Source organism: Lynx canadensis, chromosome A2 (assembly GCF_007474595.2).
Source record: "Lynx canadensis isolate LIC74 chromosome A2, mLynCan4.pri.v2, whole genome shotgun sequence".
Lineage (NCBI taxonomy): Eukaryota > Metazoa > Chordata > Mammalia > Carnivora > Felidae > Lynx > Lynx canadensis.
In genome coordinates, this window is record NC_044304.2 from 103723514 (window position 1) to 103737905 (window position 14392).

At 33.8% G+C, this 14392-nt stretch overlaps 1 protein-coding gene across 4 annotated transcripts in view; it reads left to right on the forward strand.

The window, feature by feature from the left end:
* Positions 1-14392, forward strand: part of PHF14 (PHD finger protein 14) — a 217538-nt gene that overhangs the window by 107887 nt on the left and 95259 nt on the right. The window lies entirely within an intron of this gene.

A 14392-nucleotide genomic window follows, 5' to 3' on the forward strand; every position in this document is an offset into this window, starting at 1 on the left:
AACTTTTAGACCTCAAATTTTACTTTAACTGTGCAAACTCAGTATGACACATTTTATTACTTAATGGGAGATAGGAGAGAGGAAAAATGTTTCTAAAACTAAGAACCCTAGAATCCATTGTCGCCTTGAATAGCATCTTTAATTTTATCTTGTATTGTTGCTATTACTCAGACACATTGAGTGTAGGAAATGATCTATGAAGCTATTTCACTTTTATAGCTATGTCCACACTATTAAACGCTTATTACTATATTCTTCTTGAGTATATGGCAAATTACATAGATATTTAACCATTTTAGTTATGAGATGAGGATGTCTGTTTGGTCTCTTAACAATATTATTAGCACTTTTATTTAGTTCCCATTTTAAACATCTGGATTCTGAGTGTTCCCCCCAAAACTAAATTTAATTGTATCATAAGCTGTTGGAACACCAGCAAGAATTTATATTTATCAGATTTGTATTTCAAATATTAGTCTTTGATTACTCAGATGTTTTTAAATTACGTGTTTTGTTCTAACACAGATGGAGGCTTATTAGATTGCCTGTGTCATAGTTGAGAAGGTGTTTTCTCGTAGAGATTTTATTAGACTGGAGAGTAAAGCTAAGATTAGTTACAACTTCAGTTACTATATTCATAGGACATCGGTTTGCTGAAAATGGATTGTTTTAAATTACTTAAAAAAATGAAACCTGGTGTTATTTTTTAAGAACAGTTGAGATTACAGCTGATAGATTTCTTAAAACAAATAGCATGTATTATTTTATTTTGATTACATACTTGTTAGTTTATTATTTCTTGTGCAATTTATCACATAATCATTCTTAATGATAAAATTTGCATACTCATGTAGGAGTTTCATGATTGTAAGTGATGGTGTAAATATATATTATTTGGATACTTATGAATTAAAACTTAGAAACAACTACAAGTTTTAAAATGATTTGTGTCTTCTAAAAAATTTCAAATGTATTAAAAACAGACATTCCTGTACAAAGACATTTCTGTACAAACTTCTGTTTTTATTCTTTGCCTCTATCAGCAATTACAAGGATAAGTTTTAGGTTTTTGTTTTACTTGTTTTGTCTTGTATTCCTGAGTCAGTGGTTAGTACCATTGAATTACTGTATTCTAAAGGACTATTTCTAAAACTTGGATTTTAATATTTCTTTCAGTTATATGTGGTAAAATGTATCCTCTCGTGTCACCCTGACAGCCTTTGTGTTATACCGCTTTCTTCAAGTTTGGCTGTTACTCTCTCTGGTATATATTTAACTTGGCTTTTCACTCTTGAAAGTATAACCATCTTGAAGGCATAGTCTCTGTTTCACTTACCCTCATAAACCTTTATGTTCTCGCTCCAAGTTACTGAACACCAACCCCCACCCTCACCAACCATGATGGTTAGTGGCTGACACACTTCATAGGAAGTTGTATTATGGAATCATTGCCAGGATATTAAATCTGATTAATTGTTATGTTAGATTTAATATAAAAGACAAAGAGCAGCATACAAAGGTTTCTCAGAAGACATATGGACTTCCTGTACTCTTGGCTTGAAGAAATAATGCTGCCTAACTCCTTTAACAGGGTTCACATCAAAAGAGAAGAAAAGTCTGGCATTCTAAATCCAAACTGATGAAGCTTTAGGAATTAAATGTAAACAAGGAACATAATTATGAACTCTTTGAACCTTTATTTTCTTAGATATTTAACTGTTCTTTTATTTTTATATATAATTTTAATAACGATTATAGAAACAGTTGCTTTTGAAGGAAATTCTGATATGATTAGTGAATAATATCTAATACTGAAGCAAGGTTAAAATTCAGTAAAATTAGAACACCTATTTCTGTCACTTTCTGGAGTGTTTAACATAATTACATCTTTCTTTTGAGAAATACTAATAAATCTCCATTTTGTTTAGTACACAGTTGATTTTAACTTTTGATATCTTTTACAAAGGTATTGCTTTATGAGATCATCTTTAGTAATGAAAGCTTAATTTATTATTCTTGAAAACATGGTGGTTTAATTGTGTTAACTTTTAAAAAGCTACTTAATTGGATAAGCTTAATACTACACATAAAACTCTATAAGAATGCAAATAGTTAATACATGAATAATGCTAGAATGTATAAAGAATTCAGTCTGATTATTGATTAACAAAGATGTTTTTCTCTCCTTTATTATCAAAGATAAGTAGGAAAAAAAAGGGAGCATATATATTGCAATTATTTAAAGTTTTAAAATATATTATCCTTTATGATATATTTTTAAAAGTAGATATTTTTTGCATTTGAATGTAGACAACAGAAAATTAAAAGTAAAAAAGTGGCTCTACCTAAATAGAAACTTAATCATACATGTTTTGTTTTAGTGTTCTAAAATCTAGACTATGTCAACTACATAGACAAACAACAATTTAATGTCCCTAAAATTGTGAATTCTGAAGTAATAATGAAATGATTAAACAAACTTAAACAGTTTTATGGAAATATTGTGTCCATATTAAAATTTATTTAAAAGTGTCATGTCCGTTAGTTCTCTGTTTACTTGAGTTTAGAATATATAGGAAGACGTTACATAATTGCTAACCCAAACAACTACGATATGTGAATTTACTAAGTTCGTGTGTGTGTGTGTGTGTGTGTGTGTGTGTGTGTGTGTGTCTGTATGTGTATGGTCTGTTACATACAATGGAATGCATAAATGTTAAGTGAATAAATTGATGACTTTTAACAAAAGCAGGTACTCCTATAACCCCCCATTTCTAGTACGATCTGGAACATTTTCATCCCTTCCAAAAATTGTGCTGTTTTCCAGTCAGTCATTCTTTCCAAAGGCACCTACTTTTCTTTTTTTCAAACTTATGTTACTTTTTCTTTTCCTCTTGTAGAATTTCATATGAATTATATGTTAATTTTTATTTGATATCAGCTGTTTCTAATGGGTATGTGAAGGAATCCCACTGTGGTTTTAATTTGTATTATTCTGATATATATTGATATATAGGGATGTTGATAGGCAAGTCAGTTAATCTCTGTGGATCTCTGTTTTCTTATTTTAGGAGAAGAATTTCGGCTATATCATATCTGAGGTCTAGCACACTAGCTCCGATAATCAAAAATTATATGATATTCCAAGTCCCCAAGTCCATACTGCTTATTTGTTTACATTCTCTCACAAGCCCTCCATGGAAACACATTCTGTCAGTAACATTTCTCTCTAGGCTACTCTGTATATAGAATGTAATTATGTTTTCTTCAGTCTCCAAAAAAAAAAAAAAAAAAAAAAAAAATCTCTTAGAGTGAAAGCTGTTTTCATGTTGTGGTGTCTCATTTACCTAAATAGGAGGGGAAAGTAATTTAATTCACAACTTCATCTTTCATTGATAAATAGCAAATACTTCTTTTCTTTTTAAAAAATAAATATATTGAGATCCAGTGTTCGAACTGCAAAATCAGCCATTATAAGTGTAGAGCATAATAATGCCTTTTACTACATTTGTTAAGTGATTTGCTATCACTAAAATCCAGTTTTACAATATTTCCATCACCTCAAAAACTTCTATGCCTGTTTACTGTCAAACCTAGTTTCCACCTTCAGCCTTAGGCAACCTCTGCCATCATTTCCCTACCAGTTCCTCATAGCCTATTTACTTTCCTGTCCTGCTCTTTTCATCTTAATATTACCATTATACATATTTCTTGTTACAGATTTTTTTTAAATTTTTTTCCTAAAGGCAACAAAGATTCTTTTTCTGATCCAAGCTTTAGTCAGTCTCCTGAACCTCCTCCTAGGCTCATCTGTGTACTTCTTTGTAAAACACAGGTTTAGCAAGAACTCTGCTAAGTCACTTTTATTTTTTAATCTTTAACGTTAGTTTTTATTTTTGTAATGTTTTTCTCATACAAATAATTTTTACCTCTCAGTTAATCTCACCTTTTCACTCAATTTCAGGTATTGTCCTGAATTTCTGGCCTCCAAGATCTCTTAATTTTAATGCTGTTTTAATCCTGTTGTGGTTTTTTTTGTTTAATTTTTTTATTGAAGTATAATTAGCATATAGTGTTATTATATTAGTTTCAGCTGTGTAATATAATGATTTAACAATTCTATAAATTACTCAGTGTTCATCACAGTAAGTATACTGTTAATCCTCTTTATCTCTTTCATTTATCCCTCCACCCACCTCCCCTCTGGCAGCCACCAATTTGTTCTCTATATTTAAGAATCTGCTTTTTTATTTGCCCTCTTTTCTTTGTCTGATCATTTGTTTTGTTTCTTAAACTCCATGTATCAATGAAATCGTACTCTACTTGTCTTTCTCTGACTAATTTATTTCACTTAGCACAGTATCCTCTGGCTCCATCCAGTTTGTTCCAAATGTCAAGATCTCATTCTTTTTTAGAGAGTACTAATCCAGTGTATGTACACACACATACACACCATCTCTTCTTTATCCATTCATTTGTCAGTACTTGACTTGCTTCCACATCTTGTCTATTGCAAATGATGCTGCCGTAAATATAGGGGAGGATATATCTTTGAATTCATGTTTTTGTTTTCTTTGGGTAAATACTCAGTGGTGGAATTATTGGATAATATGGTAATATTGTTTTTAATTTTTTGAGGAACCTCCATATTGTTTCCGGAGTGGCTGCACCAGTTTGCATTCCCACCAACAGGGCAAGAGGATTCCTTTTCTTCTACATTCTTGTAACACTTGTTTCCTTTGTTTTTGATTTTAGCCTTTCTGACAGGTGTGAGGTGACACCTCATTGTAGTTTTTTTTTTAATTATTTTTTTTAACATTCATTCATTTTTGAGAGACACAGAGAGACAGAGCATGAATGGGGGACGGGCAGAGAGAGAGACACACACACAGAATTCAAAGCAAGATCCAGACTCTGAGCTGTAAGCACAGAGCCCGACATGGGGCTTGAACTCACTAACCGCGAGATCATGACCCAAGCCAAAGTCGGATGCTTAACTGACTGAGCCACCCAGGCGCCCCTCATTGTAGTTTTCATCAGCATTTTGCTGATGATGAGTGATGTTGAACATCTTTTCATGTGTCTGTCAGTCACGTGGATGTATTCTTTGGAGAAATGTCTGTTGATGTCTTGTGCCCATTTTTTGATTGGATTTTTTTGGTGTGTTAACTTTTATAAGTTCTTTATATAGTTTAGATATTAACCCCTTATCAGATGTATTATTTGCAAATATCTTCTCCTATCCATAGGTTGCCTTATGCTTTTGTTGATAGTTTCCTTTACTGTAGAAAAGCCCTTTTTTTTTTTTTTTTTTTTTTTTTTTTTTTGGTGCAGTCCCAAGTAGTTAAATTTTGCTTTTGTTTCTCTTGCCTGAGGAGACATACCTAGAAAAATGTTGCTAAGGCTGATGTAAAAGAAACTACTCCCAATGTTTTCATCTAGGAGTTTTATGGTTTCAGGTCTCATATTTAGCTCTTTAATCCATATTAAGTTTATTTTTGTGCATAGTGTAAGAAAATGGTCTAGTTTTCAGTTTTGTTTTATGTGTAGCTCTCCAGTTTTTCCCAGCACCATTTGTTGAAAAGCCTATCTTTTCTCCATTGTATATTCTCATCTCTTTTTGTTGTGGTTTAACTATCCAGTTATGCTTGGGTTTATATCTGTTCTCTATTCTGTTCCATCGATCTATGTGTCTGTTTTTGTGCCGGTACTATATTGTTATGATTACAGCTTTGTGGTATAATTTGTAATCTGGAATTGTGGTACTCCCAGCTTTGTTTTTCTGTCTCAGGATTGCTTTGGCTCTTCAGGGTCTTTTGTGGTTCCATACAAATTTTAGGATTGTTTGTTCTAGTCCTGTGACAAATGTTGGTATTTTGATAGTGATTGCATTAAATCTGTAGATTGTTTTGGGTAGATTGCTTTCTGAACATTTAAATAATGTTGGTTCTTCCAATTCATGGGCATGGAATATCTTTTCATTTGTGTCATCTTCAATTTCTTTCATGGATTTTTTTTCCATTAATTACTTTTCGTTCATTTTTTTTAATTTTTTTTTATTTAAAAATTTTTTTTCATTTACATCCAAGTTATTATAGCATATACTGCATCATTGATTTCAGGGGTAGATTCCTTAATGCTCCTTACCCATTTAGCTCATTCCCCCTCCCACAACCCCTCCAGTAACCTTCTGTTTGTTCTCCATATTTAAGAGTCTCTGATGTTTTGTCCCCCTCCCTGGTTTTATATTATTTTTGCTTCCCTTCCCTTGTGTTCATCTGTTCTGGATCTTAAAGTCCTCATATGAGTGAAGTCATATGATAGTTGTCTTTCTCTGACTAATTTCGCTTAGCATAGTACCCTCTAGTTCCACCCATGTAGTTGCAAATGGCAAGATTTCATTCTTTTTGATTGTTGAATAATATGCCATTGTGTGTGTGTATATGTGTATGTGTGTGTATGTATATATATACACACACACACACATATACATGTATATATACGTATACACACACACACACACACACATATATATATGTATATATATATATATATATATAAAACTTCTTTATCCATTCATCCATTGATGGACATTTGGGCTCCTTCCATACATTGGCTTAGTTGATAGTGCTCCTATAAACATTGGGGTGCATGTGCCCCTTCAAAACAGAATACCTGTATCCTTGGATAAATACCTAGTAGTGTAATTGCTGGGCCGTAGGGTAGTCCTATTTTTAATTTTTTGAGGAACCTCCATACTGTCTTCCAAAGTGACTGCACCAGTTTGCACTCCCACCAGCAGTGCAAAAGAGATCCCTTTTCTCTGCATCCTCACCAGCATCTCTTGTTGCCTGGGTTGTTTATTTTAGCCATTCTGACTAGTATGAGGTGGTATCTCTTTGTGGTTTTGATTTGCATTTCCCTGATGATGAGTGATGTTGAGCATTTTTTCATGTGTCTGTTGGCCTTCTGGATGTCTTCTTTGGAAAAATGTGTATTCATGTCTTTTGCCCATTTTTCACTGGATTATTTGTTTTTTGGGTGTTGAGTTTGATAAGTTCTTTATAGATTTTGGATACAAACCCTTTATCTGATAGGTCATTTGCAAATATCTTCTCCCATTCCGTTGGTTGCCTTTTAGTTTTGCTGATTGTTTCCTTCACTTTGCAGAAGCTTTTTATTTTGATGAGGTCCCAATAGTTCATTTTTGCTTTGGTTTCCCCTGCCTCCAGAGACGTGTTGAGTAAGAAGTTGCTGTGGCCAAGATCAAAGAGGTTTTTGCCTGCTTTCTCCTCAAGGATTTTGATGGCTTCCTCTCTTACATTGAGGTCTTTCATCCATTTTTGAGTTTATTTTTGTGTATAGTGTAAGAAAGTGGTCCAGGTTCATTCTTCTGCATGTTGATGTCGTTTTCCCAGCACCACTTGCTGAAGAGACTGTCTTTATCCCATTGGATATTCTTTCCTGCTTTGTCAAAGATTAGTTGGCCATACGTTTGTGGGTCCATTTCAGGGTTCTCTATTCTGTTCCATTGATCTGAGTGTTCTTGTGCCAGTACCAGACTGTCTTGATGAGTGCAGCTTTGTAGTATAGCTTGAAGTCCGGGATTGTGATGCCTCCAGCTTGGGTTTTCTTTTTCAAGATCGCTTTGGCTATTCAGGGTCTTTTCTGGTTTCATACACATTTTAGAATTGTTTGTTCTAGCTCTGTGAAGAATGCTGGTGTTATTTTGATAGGGATTACATTGAATAGGTAGAGTGCTTTGGATAGTATCGACATTTTAACAATATTTGTTCTTCCTATCCAGGAGCATGGAATCTTTTTCCATTTTTTTGTGTCTCCTTCAGTTTCTTTCATAAGCTTTCTATAGTTTTAAGTGTATAGATTTTTCACGTGTTTGGTTATATTTATTCCTAGGTATTTTATGGTTTTTGTGCAACTGTAAATGGGATCGATTTCTTGATTTCTCTTTGTCGCTTCATTGTTGTTGTATAGGAATGCACGCGATTTCTGTGCGTTGATTTTATATCCTGCAACTTTGCTGAATTCATGAGTCAGTTCTAGCAGTTTTTTGGTGGAATCTTTTGGGTTTTCCATATAGAGTATCCTGTCATCTGCAAAGAGTTCAAGTTTGACCTCCTGCTGGCTCATTTGGATGCTTTTTATTTCTTCGTGTTGTCTGATTGTTGAGGCTAAGACTTCCAATACTGTGTTGAGTAACAGTGGTGAGAGTGGACATCCCTGTCTTGTTCCTGACCTTAGGGGGAAAGCTCTCAGTTTTCCCCATTGAGGATGATGTTAGCGTTGGGTCTTTCGTATATGGCTTCTTTTATGATCTCGAGGCCTGATCCTTCTATCCCTACTTTATTGAGGGTTTTTATCAAGAAAGGGTGCTGTATTTGGTCAAATGCTTTCTCTGCATTTGAAAGGATCATGTGGTTCTTGTCCTTTCTTTTATTGATGTGATGAGTCACATTGATTGTTTTGTGGATCATGGATGTTTTATATACCTCCTTGGTTAAGTTTATTCCTAGGGACTTTATTATTTTATTATTATTTTATATCCTAGATATTTCTATTATTTACAATTCCGAGGTGCAATTGTAAATGGGATTATTTCTTAATTTATCTTTCTGCTACTTCATTATTAGTGTAAAGAAATTCAACTGATTTTTGCGTATTAATTTTGTATCTTACGAGTTTACTGAAATCATTTGTCAGTTCTGGTAGTTTTTTGGTTGAGTCTTTCTGCAAAAAGTGAAAGTTTTACTTTTTCCTTACCAATTTGGATGCTTTTTATTTCTTTTGTTGTTGTTGTTTGATTACTGTGAGTAGAACTTCCAGTACTATGTTGAAGAAGTGGCAAGAGTAGACATTCTTGTTCTGTTCCTGATCTTAGAGGAAAAGCTGTCAGGTTTTAACCACTTAGTATGATGTTGGCTCTGAGTTTTTCATATCATGGCTTTTATTATACTGAGATATGTTTCCTCTAAACCTGCTTTATTGAGGGTTTTTGTCATGGATATGTGTTGTACCTTGTCAAATGCCTTTTCTGCATCTTTGCGATTCTCGTGTTTTTTATTCTTTTTTCTTGTTCATGTGATGTATCACATTGATTTGAAAATATTGAACCATCCTTTTATTCCTGAAATTAATCCCACTTTATCCTGATGATTGATTTTTTTAAATGTATTGTTGAATTCTGTTTGCTAATATTTAGTTGATGATTTTTATATCATCACAGATACTGGCCTATAGTTTTTTGTTGTTGTTGTCTTTTTCTGGTTTTGGTATTAATACTGGCCTCATAGAATGAATTTGGAAGTTTTTCTTCCTCCTCTATATTTTTGGAATAGTTTGAGAAGAGTAAATATTACCTCTTCTTTAAATGTTTGTTAGAATTCACCTGTGTTGGGGCGCCTGGGTGGCGCAGTCGGTTAAGCGTCCGACTTCAGCCAGGTCACGATCTCGCGGTCCGTGAGTTCGAGCCCCGCGTCAGGCTCTGGGCTGATGGCTCAGAGCCTGGAGCCTGTTTCCGATTCTGTGTCTCCCTCTCTCTCTGCCCCTCCCCCGTTCATGCTCTGTCTCTCTCTGTCCCAAAAATAAATAAACGTTGAAAAAAAAATTAAAAAAAAAAAAAAGAATTCACCTGTGAAGCTATCTGGTCCTGTACTTTAGCTTGTTGGGAGTTTTTTTTGTTTTTGTTTTTGTTTTTTTTATTAGTGATTCAATTTCATTGCTAGTAATCGATTTGTTCAAATTTTTTATTTCTTCCTGATTCAGTTTTGGAAGATTATGTTTCTAGGAATTTATCCATTTCTTCTAGGTTACTGAATTTGTTGGCATATAATTTTTCATAATATTCTCTTATAATCCCCTTGTTTCTGTGATGAAGTTGATCTTTTCAAAGAAACAGCTTCTGGTTTCATTTATCTGTTATGTTCTTTTGGTCTCTATTTCATTTATTTCTTCTCTAATCTTTATTATTTACTTCCTTCTATTGGCTTTGGCCTTTGTTCTTTTTCTAGCTCTTATAGGTGTTAGATTGTTTATCCTGCTAAGTCACCTCACCTCAGCTAGAATCCCCTGCCCTTGATATCTGATCATCCTAGATATCTGCTCTGGTTCCTCACCTTCCACTTTCCCCCAGGTAATGTCTGATCACCTGGGCTATCTTCAGCAACAGTCTTCTTGGGTTGGTTTAGCCAGATGTTTCCCTTATCTTTGATGTTTCCCTTAGTAATTTTCCACCCACTAACCCCCACCCTTTTCCTTGGCCATAAATTCCCACTTGGCAATGCTGTATTCAGGGCTGAGTTGCTTCTTTCCTACTGTAAGATCACATTGCAAGTAGTCCTAATACCTATTGTGATGGTCCCAAGTGTGATTGGATATTTTTTTTTAGCAGAGGAACTTCTAATTAGATATACTAAAAGGGGTCTTGAAATGTGAAAACATCCCATTTTATTCCCTCTTCAACTCAATATTTTCTTTTAATTTTTTTTTTAAGTTTATTTATTTTGAGAGAGAGAGATAGATAGCAGGACAAGGGCAGAGAGAGGGAGGCAGAGAATTCCAAGCAGGCTCCACACTGTCAGTGCAAGAGCCCGATGTAGGGCTCGAACTCCCAAACCACGAGATCATGACCTGAGCTGAAGTCAGACAGTTAATTGACTTAGCCACCCAGGTGCCCCTCGATATTTTTAAACATTGGATATTTTTAAAAGAAGCCCACTAGATTTATGTAAAAAGCCTAAATTTTATTAAATTTTATTATCTCTTATATTGGGAGACAGTATTATGTAACATGATTAGTTTGAGGATTTATAGCTACTCAGTTGAGTTTGAAACCTGTTTCTGTGAGTTAGCGCTGCCCTTATCTTTCTTGTGCCTTAGTTTCCTTACCTGTAAAATAGCAATAATCAATAGTGCTTACCCCTTAGGTTGTTGGAGGATTAAATGAGATCATTGCAAATATAGGGGTTGGCTAAATGGTTAGGGAATTGTAAATGTTCTGCATATGCCAACAACAACAACTGTAATAAAACACTTATGTACCAGGTACCATACATATTTAATCATTTAATGCTCATCCTATGAGCTAAGGAGTATTATTATCTCCATTGAATTGAAGAGGAAACCATGATATAGAGGACTTAAGTAAATTCCCAGAAGTTGCATAGACTAGAAAGTAGTGGAGCTGATATTCAGATTCAGGCTGTCAGGCTCTAGCGTCTGTACTGTTAACCCTATATATTCTTAGCATAATTTGCATTTCAGCTCCCTGGTTAGATGAAACTTGACTTTGATAAATGTATTTGTTGTAGGCTAAATGATGACAGCCCTTTAGGATGATTTGATATTGTGTTTATTTTATAGTTTACATGATATTCTTTGAGACTTCAGTGCTATAATCTTCATTCTTCTAACCATGCTATTTGAGTTTCTGTGATATGAAGATTTCTTAAAATGTACTACTTTTTCCTTTTTAATTTTAGATGTTATTGAATTGTTCTTTATTTATGTTTTATACTGAATGAGGATCATAGCACTAATAATGGATCTAACCTTTGACGATGTTTGTCTCTGTGATGTTTGTTTTTAAAGAAATATACCTTTGCCTTTTTAGGGGGCAAGATTACATTCTTTTCAGATATTTTAAGAAATGTTAATATCTAAAAGGTATATGACTATAATATGTTCACATAATATTTATGTTGTGTATGTATATATAAAATATATTAAAATACATACAACTTTAATGCCATATATATTAATTGAAGGTTGCTGTTTGTTAAAATCTGTGATGCCATCTTTGTGTTTACTTTTTGATTATTGGTAATTTTAATTGTGGTCATCTATTTACTAAATGCTTTTGAAGTCCCTTTGTCTTGTCTTAAAGAACAACACACATCAATGCTATGCTGTAATTGTAGATTAAGGAAATTTCTGAATATACCAGCACAATGACGTGAAATTTTAAGAGAGGTGTATTTGTATTAACCACCAGTTGTGCAAAAAAAGAAAAAAGGAAAAAATTACAAGCATAGTATCTTTGCATCTTGTCAATTGTATTTGTAGAACAGATACATGTTACATATTATAAGCCTCTTGATTGTTATCTGAGGGTTATTTGGAGAGGAGGGATCATGTAAATAGTGGAATAATACAAGATAACAGACAAAGATTGTGGTCCTTTGAAATTTAGTTAGCTTAACAAATAAGACATTATCATTTTAGAATATTCATGAAATAAATGTTAATTTTTTTTTTTAGTTGAGAATTTGAGTCTTCAGGATACATGAAACTTAGACTTAAATCTAAGAAATATACAACTTAAGAATTACATAACTGTAGGGAAATCTTGCTCATATTTTAAAATGTGTGTATACATGCATGTGCACGTGTATTTTAGTTAGCTGTATGCTATTTGAACAGAAATGATTATACATTTCTGTTTTATTAAGGATAGAGAAGAGAAACTATTAAGCTTCCTTTTCCCTCATTCTTCTTATTCACACGTTCTCTGTAATGTGCGTCATTAGTATAACTTTAATATTCCAGTTAATAGTGTTGACAGATATGGAGAGACAGATAAGGAAAATAAGGATGATAATTTTTCTGCTTATTAACAGAAGAAAATCTCTCTTTTTGAGAGCGGTAGTACATTTAATATTTAATAGACTCAAAAAGTGAGCCTCACTTGAAAACTTAATCAGCCAAGAAAAACGGTAGGGAGGGCATAGAGCTAAAATTGAGAGGTTAGAATCTGAGGTAAGGCTTTGCCAGCAAGAGGCTGTGTCACCATCAGGAATGAAGATAACTTCTTTGGGAACTAGTTGTCTCATTCATAAAATGAGTGGTGTACTAGATCAATTTGAAAATCCCCTTTAATTTTCATTCTGTGATTTTATAATAGTATAGCAATGAAGACAAAATTCAGAAATTAAAGTTATTTGGGTGTATGGAATTCTGAATAATTTACAGCATAAAACTTTCACCAACAGTGGTATTTTTAATTGTATTATTAGCCTATAATATTTTTCTGATTTTAAATTGAGTTATACATTTTATAGATAGTAGCCTACCAAAATATGTGAGTTATTATAAAGCAGATACTTTTCAGTTTTCAGGTTTGTGAGAAATGGCTTATAGTAGAAATGTTTTCTATTAATCTGGAAGCTTTTTTCTTACTAATTTTCTAAGGTAAAATATTCTAGGTTGAACTTTTAAGTAGGCTAAATTACATTATGGATAAAAATGACATGTTATTGGGGCACCTGGCTCAGTTGGTTAAGTGTCCGACTCTTGGTTTCAGCTCAGTTCATGATCTCATGATTCATGAGTTTGAGTCCCACTTTGGGCTCTGTGCTGGCAGCAGGGAGCCTGCTTGGGATATTCTCTCTCTCCCTCTCTCTCCCTCGCTCTCTCTCCCTCCCCCCCTCCCCCCCCCCCTTGTCTCTCTCCCTTTCTCTCTGCTCCTCCCCTGCTCTTCCTCTCTCAAAATAAACATTTAACAATAAAAGTTAGGGGCGCCTGGGTGGCTTGGTCGGTTAAGCTTCCGACTTCGGCTCAGGTCATGATCTCACAGTCCGTGAGTTCGAGCCCCACGTCGGGCTCTGTGCTGACAGCTCAGAGCCTGAAGCCTGTTTCAGATTCTGTGTCTCCCTCTCTCTCTGCCCCTCCCCTGTTCATGCTCTGTCTCTCTCTGTCTCAAAAATAAATAAACGTTAAAAAAAAAACAATAAAAGTTATAAACATTTAACATTTAAAATAAACATTTAACAATAAATGTTATAAACATTTAAAAATAAACTGTAAACAAATAAACATTTTTTTAAATGACATGTTGTCTAGGTAAATATAGCAGGTTTCATATTTACTCTAACTTTGTATCTCCTAATTGTTTTACAGGTATGTTATATAATTTCATTTTAATTAAAATTTTTCTTTTAATTCTTAATTCATTTTAATCCTTTTTGTGAACAGTTTCAAGGAGCAAATTATACTTTTTCTCAACTGGAATGAATTAGGATTATCAATTTCTGAATGAGCTCTTCCTACTGCAATGTACTTAATAGGATTTAAACCTAAATATATCGATATACAGCAAGCTCCCCTTTAAAAGAAGCTTCCTCTAATTCTGGTCTCACTTTTTAGACTGACCTCAGGTATTATTAAGAAAAAATACAATCAAGAATTAAGTTGACATTGTGAGATGACTTGGTAGCTGACTTTTACCATTGTACATAAACAGCACAGTTATTCTAAATCACTGTATCACTTTCAGCCAGATAACCACTAAAATCACTGCAGTGTGGTTTCCTGAAAATGCCATAATCCTTCAAATGCCACATTAAACTGAGAGAGAAAACCATCAGTAGTGCCTGCA